The sequence below is a fragment of the Salvelinus alpinus genome, chromosome 3 (assembly GCF_045679555.1).
Source record: "Salvelinus alpinus chromosome 3, SLU_Salpinus.1, whole genome shotgun sequence".
Taxonomy (NCBI): domain Eukaryota; kingdom Metazoa; phylum Chordata; class Actinopteri; order Salmoniformes; family Salmonidae; genus Salvelinus; species Salvelinus alpinus.
The window spans coordinates 43254673-43272749 of record NC_092088.1 but is presented as its reverse complement, the minus strand read 5'-3'; the positions used below and the strand labels follow the sequence as shown (position 1 = coordinate 43272749).

The window sequence follows — 18077 nt, the reverse complement described above, 5'->3', positions numbered from 1 at the left end:
GCCAAAGCGGAAATTCATAAATAACTGATGAAGTAACTACTGAATGTGTGTATCAGTAGAAGCGGTTCCAGCGGTATGCAGCGGAGGAGTGCCTACTCCAGATGGGAGGAGTGTTGTGTCTAGATGGGAGGAGTGTTGTGTGCAGCCCTCTGTGGAGCAGGCCTGCTGCCTGAGGACGACAGAAGGATGATCCAGTGTCTGCTCAGCAACGGTTTGGGATGCAGGGAGAGACACACACAGACGCAAGCACACAACACATGAAAAGACACTGGATCTATTGTTCACTGCCCTTCATTTAGATTGGGTACCCTGACCCTTGGCCCCTCCTCATCTCTTCTCGGATTGGTGTTTCCATCAGTAACGCCCTCACTGCCCTCCATCACGCAAATGCAATCATAGTACAATTAAGATGTAATTATGACACAATTTGCATGATGTTCTCTAATTAGCCAGTCGATTAAAGATTAGGATGTAGTTCACCATTCATTAGGGCTGACTGATTGCATGTTTGCAAACATCAACATCATCATTACATCTCTCTCTCACACTTTTTCTTTTCTCTGTCTCTCTCTCTCTGGCTCCACTAATCGAAACAAGGTTATTTTATTGGAGCCACAGGAGTCTCCTTGCCTTCAAAGAGATATACGTCACTCAAGACTGCTGTTTTAAAAAGAGAGAAAGAGATAGAAAGAAGGAGTTTGTGTGTGTGTGTGTGTGTGTGTGTGTGTGTGTGTGTGTGTGTGTGTGTGTGTGTGTGTGTGTGTGTGTGTGTGTGTGTGTGTGTGTGTGTGATGGTACACTCGCGTACGTGTGTTCCAGTCCATCCAGAGGTCTGGGGGAAGCAGATAAACCCTTTATAGGTGTCCGGCTGCTACTATGAGAGGGGGGTCCTGTCACTTTAACACTCCCCGAGATTCAGTTCTCTTTCGCGGGGGGGGGGGTTAATGTTCTCAAGGCAGTAGGATATTGGTGAGCTGGCTTCTCTCACAGACTCCACATACATAAATCAAAATCGCCCCCCCCCCCTGTCCTTTTTATGTCCTCCCTGCTAGTGTTTGTGAGCTGGCTTTAGGAGCCCCCTGCTGCACCTCTGTCAGGAAGTACAGCTCAGATAGGCTCTGGCGGACCCGGCTGCAGCCATAAGCGCCAATAGAAACTGTGGTCAGGAGAGGCGACCTGTAAACATGGAATAGGACTGGTTATCTCTCTGGCCGTGCAGGTCCTCGTCTCGTCCACCAGCCGGCTCTCGGTTGCAATTAGCCGGGGGACAGGCCCTAGCACAGAATCTGAACTCAGTCAGGGGAGGTTTTTAGGGCTGGATAGGGAGAACTGCAGGGTGTGTGTGGGTGATCATATACTGTGTGTTTGTATGTGTGTGTGTCTGTTTGTGTTAGAGAGATAACCATGCAATTCCTTGAGTCTTTTGTGTGTCGGTGTAATTTTCGTTAGCAGATGTACAGCAAGAGAGTGTCTTTATGTCTTGTGTCTGAAGTGACATGACTGTGTGAGAGTCAGAGGCTTTCTTCTTATGAGAGAGAGAGGGGGATGAAGAGGGAGACGGAGAGAAAGGAAGGGTGTCAGGGAGGGCAGAAGGGGGACGACTTTGGCACTTCATCAGTAAGCTCTCTCACAGAGCTCTTCTTAGATCTTCACTAGAATGCACTCATTTAGATGAGTTCGCGCTGCTGCTGTCACACTTAGTTCAAACCTTCATGCTTCTGTACTGAGACAGACTCTGCAGTGTCCTAAACCTACAAAACTGTCTGTCTGTCTGTCTGTCTGTCTGTCTGTCTGTCTGTCTGTCTGTCTGTCTGTCTGTCTGTCTGTCTGTCTGTCTGTCTGTCTGTCTGTCTGTCTGTCTGTCTGTCTGTCTGTCTGTCTGTCTGTTCCAATCACCAAAGACTAAACACCCAGCTGGCCAATGGGCGGGTGCGTGAGGGCCTGTTAGTGTGTCTATGTGTTAATGTGACCATGTATTTCTTTGTGTCAGCATATGTGTGTATGTTTGCCCTCTGAGGGTGCTGTCTGGGGTACTGTGATCCGTTGTGTTGCTCGGTGGAGGGAGGCAAGAGGAAATGGGTTTATCAGCCACTGGAGCCCTGCTGTATCCCTTGCTACACCCACTCATGTGTCTTCCACACTCCATTGGGCAGCTCTGTCTTTGTACCAGCCATGCAACCCAGCCGCTGGCCAGCCCTCAACCCCTCAACGCAACCCTCAAACCTCACCCCCACCCTCACCCTCCACCCAACCCAACTTAGCTAGACAAAAGACTTAGAGTCTTTGTTTTTGCTGACCAAGTGACCTGATCAGGAAAAACAGAACCCTGGTCATAGGCTTTTGTAGATAGGCTCTAGCCGCCAAACAGTTTTCAATTTGAGTTTGTTATAGTGATATGACGCCTCTGCTGAAGTGAGACTTAAGACAAGCTACTGTGAATGTTGCAGTAAAGCATTAAAACGTACTTCACAGACAATCAGGTCAACGTGCAGCAGTTTAGTATAGCCCTGAGAGTCCCCCCATTTGGGCAGATCTGCACATCGCTGTGTGTCTCTGACAAGCTCGGGCGGTTTGATGAAGTGACTGTTCAGAGTTTTCTGCCGAAGATGGTGATGGAGGCTCATCTGAGAACGAGGGAGGGGGAGGAAGAAAGAGCCTGTCAGAAGCGCTCCTCTTCTCCTCCTCGTCTCATCACAGGCGGCGCCGTGCAGGAGTTTGGGAAACGAAGCGGCGTTTGTCACCCAGACCCTGAGAGGAGAGCTGCTATCTGTCACACTTAAAAACAGCTGATAATACAAGGAAAAAAACAACAACAAGCCCCATTTCCTTCAAAACTCCAGCCCCTTTGATGAAGTGCAAAATCACTGTTGCGCTCCGAAAGATGCGGTCGAGCTAAAAATACAAAGCATCTTCTAGACTTTCACATGCAGGTTGGGTTGCTGCTAGTGGGGGAGGATAGAGAGATAGCACCACCCAGTGTCTATCTTAGGAACTTGTATACAACCTGTGCGAGAAGATTCAGCCGGTCATTATGCCTTGAAACCAGGGGTGCATCTCAATAGGCAGAGATGACTTCCTCTCCACGACTCGTTTCCCTCATCTGCAGGGACGTGATGGAACTTGACTGATGAAAGCAAATTAATGGCTGACATCCATTGGAAAGGAAAGGGAGCCACTACAGACTATTAAGATGGATCCCAGTTCAGGTTTTCAGTGTGAATAAATGGCTAATATTATTCAGGCAAGGTGTTGTGTGTCTCCTTGCAGTTTGTGTTCTGCTGTGACTGCAAGGAGGGGTTCCATGAGGGGGAATGTGGTGTGAGGTCAGCACCTGTCACAGGAGGAGCTCTGCAGGTAACTGAGCCAATCAGCTATGTGCTGCCCACTGATGCACTGTCTCTGCTGCCCCCCTACTGTGACATAACCAGCATTAGTATCTCTACACTGATGAGGGAACACTCTGAAACACACTTGTAATGACTTGTATTACAAGTGTGGCCCTGGGTCTGAACCCCGCCCTGTGCAACTGAGTCCTGGACTTCCTGACGTGCCACCCTCGGGTGGTGAAGGTAGGAAACAACACTATCCTCAACACTAGGGCCCCACAGGGGTGTGTGCTCAGCCCCCTCCTGTACTCCCTGTTCACCCAGAACTGCGTGGCCAAGCACGCCTCCAACCCAATCATCAAGTTTGCAGACGACACAACAGTAGTGGGCTTGATTACCAACAACGATGAGACCGCCTACAGGGAGGAGTTGAGGGCTCTGGGAGTGTGGTGCCAGGAAAATAACAGCTCTTCAGGCTCAGTGGGAGCACGCCTCCCAGGAGACTATAGATGAGACTATAGATGCCCATGTCCACATTGCAAGGTCCCTGTGGAGAAGGGTGGTAAAGGCACTCTGTTTCTCCATCCCTCCATCTCTCTCCATCCATTCTCTGATCCTTGTTCCAATACATACACATTAGGTTCTATATCTATGTTTTTCTCATTCTCACTATATAATAGATTTGTCCTTCTTGCCTGTCTATAATGTGGTGTTTCTATACTGTGGTCCCAGGGGTCTGTATGCACATGGTGTGCCCCCCTGCCCAGTGTAAGTTTGAGTGCTGCTGGATCTGTCTTGTGGAGTGGAACAGGGAGTGTATGGGCAACCGCTGGTTTGGCTGACTCTATGACCTCAGGAAGGCATGCTGCCACTCAGGAATCCGTACCAAGGATTGGAATGCGAAATCAATCATGTGTTTTAAAGACTCAATAAGGCTTTTCCCTGACCTACCACAAACTCTCAAGCAGTGACCTCGTTGCCTTCAGTCACATTGTATGAAGACAGAACTTTTATCCAACTTTAACTGGACAACATATTGGATTACACATGTCCCTTTTTTTCTTCTTGTCAAAGGGTGTCTCTGCGGTCATTGTACTGTACATCACAACCTTCTTGTTATAAGAACGCAATTATTTCTGTGTTTATATAATAGATGCCATTTAGCAAACGCTTTTATCCAAATTGACATGTGTGCATACATTTCACGTACCAGTGGTCCCGGGAATTGAACCCACTATCCTGGTGTTGCAAATACCATGCTCTATCATCTGAGTTACAGATGACCACTTTTTCAGTCTTTATGTTACCCAATGGTCTGTAGTCTTTCTTTTTTTCACGTGCTTTGTTGACCCAGAGTGGACTTTAGCTCTTCAACACTCCACCCTTCTTTTGACATTATTGTGGCACCTGTCAATCACATTGTTATGGCGACCACGTCCTGTCAATCAATGACAGCTCTGAGCTGTCGCTGCATGTGGCCAAGTCATGGTGTTGTCATTTTGGAGGCTTTTTTAAAGATAAAAATAGATATGAAAACACCATTGGAATCCTATGTCTAGGCATGAAACTGGTTGTTTGTCAAGAGCGGGGCCACATGTGTGTCAAATCAAATCAAAGTTTATTTGTCACGTGCCCCGAATACAACAGGTGTAGACCTTACAGTGAAATGCTTCCTTACAGGCCCTAACCAACAGGTATTAGGTAAACAATATATAAGTAAAGAAATAAAATAAAACTGTAAAATGACAGTGAAAATAACAGTAGCGAGGCTATATACAGGTGGTACCGGTACAGAGTCAATGTGCGGGGGGGGCGGCGGTGTCGAGGTAATTGAGGTAATATGTACATGTAGGTATAGTTAAAGTGACTATGCATAGATGATTACTTGCATACTTGGTGATTATACAGTGGGGAGAACAAGTATTTGATACACTGCCGATTTTGCAGGTTTTCCAACTTACAAAGCATGTAGAGGTCTGTAATTTTTATCATAGGTACACTTCAACTGTGAGAGATGGAATCTAAAACAAAAATCCAGAAAATCACATTGTATGATTTTTAAGTAATTAATTTGCATTTTATTGCATGACATAAGTATTTGATACATCAGAAAAGCAGAACTTAATATTTGGTACAGAAACCTTTGTTTGCAATTACAAAGATCATACGTTTCCTGTAGTTATTGACCAGGTTTGCACACACTGCAGCAGGGATTTTGGCCCACTCCTCCATACAGACCTTCTCCAGATCCTTCAGGTTTCGGGGCTGTCGCTGGGCAATACGGACTTTCAGCTCCCTCCAAAGATTTTCTATTGGGTTCAGGTCTGGAGACTGGCTAGGCCACTCCAGGACCTTGAGATGCTTCTTACGGAGCCACTCCTTAGTTGCCCTGGCTGTGTGTTTCGGGTCGTTGTCATGCTGGAAGATCCAGCCACGACCCATCTTCAATGCTCTTACTGAGGGAAGGAGGTGTTTAGCCAAGATCTCGCGATACATGGCCCCATCCATCCTCCCCTCAATATGGTGCAGTCGTCCTGTCCCCTTTGCAGAAAAGCATCCCCAAAGAATGATGTTTCCACCTCCATGCTTCACGGTTGGGAGGGTGTTCTTGGGGTTGTACTCAACCTTCTTCTTCCTCCAAACACGGCGAGTGGAGTTTAGACCAAAAAGCTCTATTTTTGTCTCATCAGACCACATGACCTTCTCCCATTCCTCCTCTGGATCATCCAGATGGTCATTGGCAAACTTCAGACGGGCCTGGAAATGCGCTGGCTTGAGCAGGGGGACCTTGCATGCGCTGCAGGATTTCAATCCATGACGGTGTAGTGTGTTACTAATGGTTTTCTTTGAGACTGTGGTCCCAGCTCTCTTCAGGTCATTGACCAGGTCCTGCCGTGTAGTTATGGGCTGATCCCTCACCTTTCTCATGATCATTGATGCCCCACGAGGTGAGATCTTGCATGGAGCCCCAGACCGAGGGTGGTTGACCGTCATCTTCAACTTCTTCCATTTTCTAATAATTGCGCCAACAGTTGTTGCCTTCTCACCAAGCTGCTTGCCTATTGTCCTGTAGCCCATCCCAGCCTTGTGCAGGTCTACAATTTTATCCCTGATGTCCTTACACAGCTCTCTGGTCTTGGCCATTGTGGAGAGATTGGAGTCTGTTTGATTGAGTGTGTGTACAGGTGTCTTTTATACAGGTAACAAGTTCAAACAGGTGCAGTTAATACAGGTAATGAGTGGAGAACAGGAGGGCTTCTTAAAGAAAAACTAACAGGTCTGTGAGAGCCGGAATTCTTACTGGTTGGTAGGTGATCAAATACTTATGTCATGCAATAAAATGCAAATTAATTACTTAAAAATCCTACAATGTGATTTTTTGGATTTTTGTTTTAGATTCCGTCTCTCACAGTTGAAGTGTACCTATGATAAAAATTACAGACCTCTACATGCTTTGTAAGTAGGAAAACCTTCAAAATCGGCAGTGTATCAAATACTTGTTCTCCCCACTGTATGTACCGTAACAAGCCAAAATGCATCTGCACTGAGCCCACATCAGCTGATAAGAAGCCATAAACATGCACACAGTTTCTTCAACGCCTCTTAACAGTTAATACAAACTCCAACGCTGTTAAACATTAGAAGATAAGACCATTGCTTTGTCAGTGTCATTGCCTGTCAACTCTATGACATAAAGGCTGTTTAGGCTGTTGCAAAACATGCACGTGGGTCAGACATGGGTCAGAATGTACCATGTTGTTCAAGTACAGTACTACAGACAGGGAACACTTCTCACTAGTAAACGAACAGCTTGAATGAGAAACAGTGAATAGGCCCGCAGAAGACTTTCCTTTTACCTGCTATCTGCCTAACAACAATCCACTCCTTATCCCTGTGGATCACAAGGCTTTTGCAGGTTCAGAATCTATCGGAATCTACCAACTGCCTGTGTTTTGAGTGAAAGCCTTTGTTTGGAAATAGTCGCTCATTGCAGAGGTACTGTACCTACGCTGGCAGGCTGGTCGTAGTCATATTAATGCTGTGTGGTTAGTTGTTTGCAGAGAGGCCTTGAGGCCTGGAACACAGCAGAATGAGGAGGATGAACCAGGTTAGTGCCCCTGGCCATGACAGCCCGGCCATGGAAATGGAGATGACTGATGGAGTGGTCAACCAGGTGAGGAGAAACTAGCACTTTGAAGTTTAATCAATCAGCCTCTCGATGTTGTTATTTGCAGTGGTGTAAAATACAAAAGTAAAAATAGGTTAAAGTACTACATTTTTGGGGTATCTGTACTTTATTATTTATATTTTTGGCAACTTTTACTTTTACTTCACTACATTCCTAAAGAAATTAATATACTTTTTACTCCATACATTTTCCCTGACACCCAAAAGTACTCATTACATTTTGAATGCTTAGCAGGAAAGGAAAATGGTCCAATTCACACACATCAAAATATCATCCCTGGTCATCCCTAGTGCCTCTGTTCTGGCGGGCTCACTAAACATACCTTCCTTGGTGTCGTCTGAAAAATGGTGGTGATTTGTTGAATATAAGGAATGTTTTATTATTTATACTTTTATTTTGATACTTAAGTATATTTTAGCATGTACATTTACTTTTGATAGTTAAGTATATTTCAGACCAAATACTTTTAGGCTTTTACTCAAGTCGAATCATACTGGATGACTTTCACATTTACTTGAGTCATTTTCTATTAAGGTATCTTTACTTTTAGTCAAGTATGACAATTGGGTACTTTTTCCACAACTGGTTATTTGTTGATATTTTTTCATTTCTTTCTAGAGTAATCCGAAACCCTCTTCTCAACACATTTTCAATCATTGCTACTCAGTTCCAAACTGTATATGATTATAGAGTGGTGTGTTACTATACTTGCTTTTATTGGGTGATACATTTTAGGATTGGTCATTTGAGTATGCTATGACGCAGTTCTATGTACTGTAGTGTGATGTACTGCAGTGTGATGTACTGCAGTGTGATGTACTGCAGTGTGATGTACTGCAGTGTGATGTACTGCATGTGTGATGTACTGTATGTGTGTCACTGCAGTCTGAACGGCAGCCAGTTGTTGGAATTCAGATCTCTAAGACATCGGTGTCGAGTGCTGTCAGGGTAACTGCCCAGTGGGCGTCTTAAACCTGCAGCCGCCGGAAACGAGCGTGCCTTCAGTGTGTGAGGAGAAAACCCACAGGTAACATTGCAGACGACACACCAAACTCAGATAGGACTTCAAATACTCAACACTCTTTCAGTGGACACTGGACACCACTGACACACAGAATAACTTACAACTCAGAATAACTACTCTAACCTCATAACCCCTGCATGCCACAACCAAGTCATTTAACCATTCAACTTCCGGTGCCAACTGCAGTTCTTTCCACCGTGTCTCAGCCCTTTACTTCAAAGAAGTTTCACTCACTCTCTAATCTCAGATTGATATCATAGAGTATGATAACCTTTTTTGTTTAAAAGGGAATTCTTTGAGAGCATGTACAAAGGCCCGGTCTGGGATGAGGACGTCATAGATGGAGGAGATAGAAGCTTCAACCTCAATAAAAGTCTGCTGAACCATTTCAGAGATCTGACTTCCAGCAATCAGGACCCTGATGAGGTGAGGGGTGGATTGCATTCCGCCTTTATATTGTAAATTGGGGCTAAAGGTATAGATTAAGATATAGATTAGATATGGTCTGATTCGTACAATCACTCATCCTGTTTGTTCATAGGTGGACCTTCAGTACCTGAATGATGTGATCGTAGATGGAGCCGACCCCAACTCAACAGACAGGTTCGGGCAAACTGTCTTACTGAAGTCTTCACACGTGATCAAATGACTCAAATACCTTCTGTTGTGGCAGATCGTTCTCAGCGAAGGCCTCCAGACAGTGTATGTTCAACAGGGCTCTTCTGCCTGGTTGTAGATCTGGAGGGCGTGGAATGTGGACGTGATGCGTTTCTTCCTGGAGAGGGGGCTGATGTCCTGCGTCCTGACTCCTACGGGGTCGCGCCCCTGCATATTGCAGCTCTAGACTATGTGGAGATGATCCACTTCCTGTTGGAGAGGAAAGGTCAGAGGTCAAACGTGTGTTTGCCACTTGTTTGTGTATGTGCGTGAGTACTTTTAATGTGTACTGTACTGTAGTTCACATATGCATGTCCCATCCCTTCAGCTGACATTGGTGCTAAGACCAACATGGACCATCAGACGCCTCTCCATTACGCAGCTAAGAACGACGCGGTGGGGGCACTCAGGGTGCTGATGCAGTATGGGGCAGACATCTCCGCACAAGACTACAAAAAGAGAACCCCTCTACAATTGGCTGCTAACCTAGGTACTGCTACCCTTACAGATGAAGGATCTTAATTTGAGCCAGTTTGCTACAGCAGAAAAATTATCGTGCAGCAACAAGAAATGTGAATAATTATGTGGATTATAATGAAGGGACATTTCTGTAGGGGTTGATATGTTTTTCATTAGAGCACATCAAGTCTGGAATTTCAAAGTGGAAATTACAAACTTTAGAAGCCTTTTTAAAACTAAAATACACAACAAGTTTTAATTTCCAGGAAAAAGCTCAGCAACAAAAGTGTGATCAAATTAAGATCCTACATCTGTACTTGCCTCTGTGTGCACTGTGATTCTGTTAATTTCACATTCAAATACGTTACGTTTTAGAATAGAATAAAACAGAACTTTATTGTCCATCCGTAGATGGAAACGTGCCCTCGACCTCACCTTACAAATAACTACATTGCACATTACACACTTATACTGTACCTGATCATACTGCTTTTGTGGTGCTCCTGTGTATTCAGACCGGACTGAGGCTGCACGGACGCTAATGGTCCCGGGGTCCGATGCTGGGGTGATGGACTCTGATGGTCAATTCTGCATCACCGCCATGATTGACAAGATGACCTCAGTGGTAAATAAGGGTTGGATGGTCACGGACCCAATGAGTCACAGTATACACCTCCAATTGTATAGTTAGGCCTGACAATGTGCTAGTTGTTGTGAATTAGTGGGTTCTGTATGTGGTCATCCTATAGCTTTGTTTAGCTCTCTTTGGTCTTGTCAGGCTCATTTGGTGATGAACCAGTTCCATGTGACTGAACGGATGACCAGGCAGCAGTTCTACTACCTCCACCTGCTGGAGCCAGAGCCACCCTGCAAGCAGAATCCACCAGCACAGGGCTCACAAGGTAACCTGTCTAAACAGTTAAAAATAAAAACAGCTCATCTAGACTTTGGGGATCTTTATTTTATTTTCTAACTTTTTTGTTATCTCAAATTTCTCTTTTCTCGTCTTCCAGAGAGAGTGGGCAGTGAGCCTACATTACCAGTATGTCCTTCTCTTCAAGGCTAAACAGACTAATAAAGTGATAATGAGCTGATGTATGAGCCAAATTTGTCAAATGAGTCAACTGATTTGATGATAATTGCTGTGTGAATTTTCTCTGAGACGTTTTTCTCTCTCTATCTCGCCACATTTGCCGTTCATAGTGCACCAGGGAAAGCTGGATCTCATCATGCACCCTGTGGTTCTAAAGCTCATCACTGTCAAGTGGAAACTATATGGCAGGTCAGTTCATGAGAGAGAGAGAGAGAGAGAGAGAGAGAGAGAGAGAGAGAGAGAGAGAGAGAGAGAGAGAGAGAGAGAGAGAGAGAGAGAGAGAGAGAGAGAGAGAGAGAGAGAGAGAGAGAGAGAGAGAGAGAGAGAGAGAGAGAGAGAGAGAGAGAGAGAGAGAGAGAGAGAGAGAGAGAGAGAGAGAGAGAGAGAGAGAGAGAGAGAGAGAGAGAGAGAGAGAGAGAGAGAGAGAGAGAGAGAGAGAGAGAGAGAGAGAGAGAGAGAGAGAGAGAGAGAGAGAGAGAGAGAGAGAGAGAGAGAGAGAGAGAGAGAGAGAGAGAGAGAGAGAGAGAGAGAGAGAGAGAGAGAGAGAGAGAGAGAGAGAGAGAGAGAGAGAGAGAGAGGTCTCCTGCTCTCTCATAAATAAAATACACTATAGGCCCTGACCATTCACGCAGTTAGGCAGCGGTGGTGTGAACGCCGGATCAACGATGACCTGCGCTGCACACACCCCATGTGGCCCAAGGTACAGCACCTTTAATTTTTATTATTATTATTTTTTTTACCCCTTTTCTCCCCAATTTCATGGTATCCAATTAATAGCTAGTCTTGTCTCATCGCTGCAACTCCCTTTCGGACATGGGAGAGGCGAAGGTCGAGAGCCGTGCGTCCTCCGAAACACAACCCAACCAAGCCACACTGCTTCTTGACACAATGCCCACTTCACCCGGAAGCCAGCTGCACCAAAGCGTCGGAGGAAACACCGTACACCTGGCGACCGTGTCAGCGTGCACTGCGCCCGGCCCGCCACAGGAGTCACTAGTGCACGATGGGACAAGGACATCCCTCCCGGCAAAACCCTCCCCTAACCCGGACTACGCTGGGCCAATTGTGCGCCGCCCCATGGGTCTCCCAGTCGCGGCCGGCTGCGACAGATCCTGGACTCGAACCCAGATTCTCTAGTGGCACAGCTAGCACTTCGATGCAGCGCCTTAGACTACTGTTTCACTTGGGAGGCCTTTTCTCACCCGGTAGACACACACAGACACCCATCTTACTGAAGTTACTAGACCTGATCTAGGCTTACACAGTTACCCAAATGAAACTTAATTAAGATCTAAGGAGAGTCCCCCTATTGGTAGTATGCCCTTTGTAAGGCTATAGGTTGTTATAATCCCATTAAGAATGTAATGTGCAACGTTACATACTCTTGCCATTTTTTTGTCTTCCTGCCCCAAAGGAAACACATTTCTTGGAAGAGCAAATCAAGATCATCCACCGCATGAAGGGAAACTACTTACAAGACCCCTGGTGAACGTGTTTGTCTTATACACAATACATCTCATATGGATATGATTTAACTCTGGCCTAGCTGGCAAGCAGGCGATGATATCGATTTTGGCTGTGTCACAGGAACATCTTTGATTGGCCGGTGTACATTCTGCTGATGGCAGTGTTTGGGATCCATGTGGCAGATATCTTCTTGCTGGCAGGCACGCTGCGAGACTAGAGCCTTCGCCTCTTTGCTGTGGTCATCATTTCCCTCTGGCTCTGGGGGATGAAGCACGTCCACACTGCAACCACTAAATAGATTCCTCTTTTTGGCCCCATTTATTTACTTGATCTCACTATCCCTTCATTTTAGAGCACCAATCTGGTGGTGGAGATGAATGAGTCTTTATTGCCGAACTTCACGATTCAAGACCGTTCCCTGGTCCCCAATGGATCATGGAAGGGAACAAAACAATGGAAAAACATAGCTAAACAGATCACATGGACCGGGTGTTAGGTTCTCATAGCAATGGGTTTTGTTCATGGGGTAGCTCAGGTATAATCGTGACACCTGGTCAGTGTCCTCATGGGTACACCTGATGTTCTCAGGTTCCATGACAACAACACATGAATGGGGCGCAACATTGTCTCCACTGTAGCCATGACAAGAAAGGAAATAGAGCTCATAGGCCCCAACATGGTCATGGCCCTCCTGTCCAAAATAGGATACTTTTTTGAAACAGCATGTCTGGATATTTTGAAGTATAAAGTAACCAAATATAATACAATACACATAATACTGATCTTAGAATCATCCACAACATTACACCAATACCACTACCTTTCATCCTCATTTTATACAGGGTTATGATTCCTTTCATTGTCATGCTGGGGAAGATTGTGGGGGATGTTCTACGTTTTCTCTTCCTATATGCAGAGATCTTTGTCCCTTATGCATGTGACTTCTGGATTATATTTCGGAGGCAAACCCAATTTGATCAAACAGATACCCACAAAATGACATAGTATACGCTACTGTAGCTGTGCTAGTATGATAAAAAAATACACATAGAGAAATATGTTTACGGTATCTGAGTGTCTGAGTCTGTGTGAACTGTCCTCCCCGGGGCAGGCGTTAATACCCAGTATATGGACTGTGCCACAGCTGCTCTACAGCCTGTACTGCATCACTCTGGTGGATGAGCACAAGTTTAATGCCATGGTGGAAGTGTACTCTATCATGGCCCACTTCCTCTGTGGCACCTTCCTGGCTCTGTCCTCCATTCTGTGTGTCAACCTGTTGATCGCCCTCCTCTCGGATACCTTTCAAAGGTAAGGCCCGATAAAATTATATATTTAAAAAAATGTAGCCAGGCAAGTCAGTTAAGAAGAAATTCTTATTTACAATGACGGCCTAGGAACAGTGGGTTAACTGCCTTGTATCATGGACAGAACGACAGATTCGATCTAGCAATCTTTCGGTTACTGGCCCAACGCTCTAACCACTAGGCTAACTGCCGCCCCAATTTGAAGAGTTAGGGCAGGTATTCCCAAACTGGAGTACGCGCAATGCCGTCGTGGGTACGCCAAATAAAAATGTGATTCACACTTTAAAAAATTATTATTATAAATTCTTCAAATTTTCAAACAGTACATTTGTATTTTCTAACGGGGCTATACGTTTGGGTGAGGTTTTTTTCTCGCCTGAGTAGCCTCGTTTCACTGCCAAAAATAAAATGAAACCATCTAGTGTTCAGCGAAATAACAACACAATGTCAAATACAGGTAGCCTAGTCAAGTAATCAACATCCAATCACATTAACCGTTACTCTCTCACGGGAAACCTTCACTCTTGCGCAGACATTTAGAAACGAAACATGACAATTAGAAAAATAAGCCACAGGAGTTTTTTGAGCGAGAATAAAGAGGACTTTCCGAGTAGTAAGACATGTATAAAAGCAACAGATTCCATTAATAAGAAGGTGCTAGGAGCGTATTATATGGTGAGCTACCGAGTGGCTAGGACAGGCAAGCCCCATACTATTGTGGAGGACTTAACTCTTCCTACTGCCGCGGATATGGCTAGGACAATGCTGGGGGAAAAAGCCAGAATAACTACACAGACAATGCCTTCATCAAACAACACTGTTTCACGACGCATCAGTGACATGGCAGGAGATGTTTTGAAACAATTACTGCGTTTTATACAAACCAGTGAATTACAGCTGGATGAGTCAACAGACGTGGCGGGCCTGGCACAGCTCCTGGTAAATGTCCGTTACGTTTATGGGGGGTCAATTAATGAAGGCATCCTCTTCTGCAAACCATTGGAAACCAGGACAATATAAGAGGATATTTTTAAAGTACTGGACAGCTTTGTGACATCAAATGGACTTTGGTGGTCAAGATGTGTTGGTATCTGTACTGATGGCGCAAAAGCAATGACAGGGAGACATAGTGGAGTGGTAACGCGCGTGCAAGCAGTTGGTCCCAACGTCACTTGGGTACACTGCAGCATCCACCGAGAGGCTCTTGTTGCTAAGGGAATGCCTGACAGCTTGAAAGACGTTTTGGACACCACAGTGAAAATGGTTACTTTGTTAAAGCAAGGCCCCAGAACTCTCGTGTATTTTCTGCATTATGCAATGATATGGGCAGTGACCATGTAAAGTTTTAACAACATACAGAAGTGCCCAGGTTATCAAGGGGCAAAGAATTGACACCTTTTTTAAAATTGAGAGATGAGCTTAAAGTGTTCTTTACTGACCACAATCTTCACTTGTCTGACCGCTTGCATGATGACGAGTTGGTCTATCTGGGTGATGTTTTTTCTCACCTGAATGATCTGAATCCATGATTACAGGGACTCTCCTCAACTATATTCAATGTGCGGGACAAAATTGAGGCTATGATTAAGAAGTTGGATCTCTTTTCTGTTTGCATTAACAAGGACAACACACAGGTCTTTCCATCATTGTATGATTTTTTGTGTGCAAATTAACTCAAGCTTACGCACAATGTCAAATGTGATATAGCGAAGCACCTGAGCGAGCTAGGTGCGCCATCACTCAGGTACTTCCCGAAACGGACGACACAAACAACTGGATTCGTTATCCCTTTCATGCCCTGCCTCCAGTCCACTTACCGATATCTGAACAAGAGAGCCTCATTGAAATTGCAACAAGCGATTCTGTGAAAATCTAATTTAACCAGAAGCCACTGCCAGTTTTATGTATAGGGCTGCGCTTAGAGTTTCTTGCCTTGGCAAATCGCGCTGTTAAGACACTGATGCCCTTTGCAACCACGTACCTATGTGAGAGTGGATTCTTGGCCCTCACTAGCAAGAAAACTAAATACAGGCACAGCCTATGTGTGGAATATTATTTAAGACTGAGACTCTCTCTAATACAACCCAACATTGCAGAGTTATGTGCATCCTTTCAAGCACACCCTTCTCATGAACCTGTGGTGAGTTATTCACCATTTTTGATGAACAAATAAGGTTTTATATGTAAGATGGCTAAATAAAGAGCAAAATTATTGATTATTATTTTATTATTATTTGTGCCCTGGTACTATAAGAGCTCTTTGTCACTTCCCACGAGCCAGGTTGTGACAAAAACTCACACTCATTCTTATGTTTAATAAATGTATTGCATAGTGTGTGTGTGTGTGGCAGGCTTACAATGATGGCAAAAAAACAACATTTGAGAGTGCGCTGACCCTGGTGTTAGAGGGGGTACGCAGCTGCAGGTTGAATGTTTGAAGGGGTCCTGGACTATAAAAAGTTTGGGAACCACTGAGCTAGGGGGATCTGTGTGCATATCAGTGTGTGTATAAGCCTTTACAGCTTACACTCGTGTACTCACTCAAGTACTGTATATTGTTTGTCTTCATCAGGTATCAGTGTTTGTCCCATTCTCAACAAACCAACATATCACTCAGTATGCATCTGTCACTCTCAGCATCAGTGTGAATGAGTGTATCGCACTCACTGTGTGTACGAATCTCTTCTGTCAGGGTGTATGACAATGCACTGGCCAATGCAGTGATGCAGCAAGCAGCCATTAACCTGCAGGTGGAGGAATCCATGCCCCGTCCCTGCCGTTACTTTGATGACCACCACATCCACCGCTTCTGTACCCCGCTTGGGGAGCTTTACGACGATGACATCAGAACTGACCCAAAGCGGCACGCAGAGATGAAGACGATCACCGCTCAGATCAAGGTGACGGAATGGGACATTCATCTTTAACACCTGCATTTTGAACTGTACGTCTGTATACAGTACTGTATAGCTGTGTCTGCCTGTGGGTGGTTAAGTTCAGGGAGGGAGAGTGCTTGTTTCTCTTACACATGCTTTTTTACTTGTTTTCGACACTTCAGGAGACCCTAGATGAGTTCCTGGAGATGCAAAATGAAGTGAATCGCTCCGAACAAGGAAGATCTGGTGATAGTGACAGGGGCTCAGGGTAGGCACAGCACTGCCTCTCTTTTACCTGAATTTAAGAGTACGACACAACTTTGCTGTATTGTGGAATATTTCCAGGCGTGTGTCAAGATCTCTCTCATCCTGTCTCTCCTAGGGGGAGGCGCTTCTCATCTCCTGTGCAGGGGGAACACCTGCAGACTCTTCAGAGGCTCCAGATGGATGAGACCCAGCAGAGCCAGGACCTCAGTGCCCTGAGGGCAGACATGAAGATTCTGCAGGCCCTGATCCACCAACAGATCCAGTCCCAGACCAGCTCATGTCAGTACTAGGTTGACACTAAGACAGACCAAATAACTAGTCTAGTGTAGTCTGACTGGGTCAAAGACTAAACAAAGAGTGAAGTCCATTCAAAACCTGAGAGAGTGCATATATAGATTGAGAGCTACAATCGGAGTCTTTTCACATGATGATGTAATTCGTACTGACGTCGTTTAAATAAGAGAAGGCCTACCATAGAAATATAATCTATGGAGTTTACTCTTTGACCCAGTCAAACTACACTACATTAGTTCTATTTAGGCCTACTATGATAACCTGTCTCTGTGCCTGTTTCTTCTGTGTATCTCTGTGCTAGAGTATATGTTTCACAGTCTCCTGTCTTTCCATAGCTGATAGATTACATTATTGTGTGTCTGTGCAGGCGTGGGCTGTGGTGTGAAGGCAGCAGAAAGCACTGGGTCAGAGACTATCGAAGCTCCACCATATAGGTGAGGTATCAGTGGTTTATGTATCTTGATTTTCTGTAATGTCTCTTTGTCGTAAGCCTGTAATTGCATAGTGCACTCTGCAGATGGTCACAGTGTGTCTAAGAAGTCTGTCTAATTTGACCTGTTTACTTTGAACTCGCAAGTGTTCTACTCTCCAGTCCTCCAGGGCCTCAACAGGCTGACTATTGATGCTGAAGATGACTGTAACCATAGAGACTGTACCAGCACCAGCAACCAGAGACACATGACCAGAAAATAAGGATGAAGCCTTCTAACTAACATCTACATGACTACAACACGTGCATTATTAATGCTATTTAGCTTATTTATTTGACATAGTTGTCCCAGATCCTTATAACCTGCATTCTCATCTAAATATAAGGCTTTGCGTTTTCAAGAGTGAATCAAGAGCCACCCATTTAGTTGTAATTTTACTGATCTGCTTGGAATATGATGCTGGCTTTAAATGTGAATTAGCAATGATCCACTAATGTCTGGCAGTCTGTCTATACAATCTCAACATTATTATTGTACAGTGTAAATAAATCTATTCCACATATGCCCTTTTGCAATGACTTTATGGAGAATGTCACTACAATTATCATCAGCCTAATCATTATCATCATCATCATCAACAAACATCATCACCAACAGCATCATCATCCTCAACATCATCATCATTAT

At 44.9% G+C, this 18077-nt stretch overlaps 1 long non-coding RNA gene and 1 pseudogene across 1 annotated transcript; both read left to right on the top strand.

Annotated features, from left to right (window-relative positions):
• Window positions 1–8370: 8370 nt before the first annotated feature.
• Window positions 8371–9166, top strand: LOC139569735 (uncharacterized). Its single transcript, XR_011673948.1, has 3 exons — window positions 8371–8542; window positions 8827–8965; window positions 9081–9166. It is a non-coding gene; the product is annotated as an uncharacterized lncRNA (long non-coding RNA).
• A 2247-nt stretch (window positions 9167–11413) lies between these two features.
• On the top strand, window positions 11414–17921 carry LOC139569811 (transient receptor potential cation channel subfamily V member 6-like; annotated as a pseudogene).
• Window positions 17922–18077: the final 156 nt, after the last annotated feature.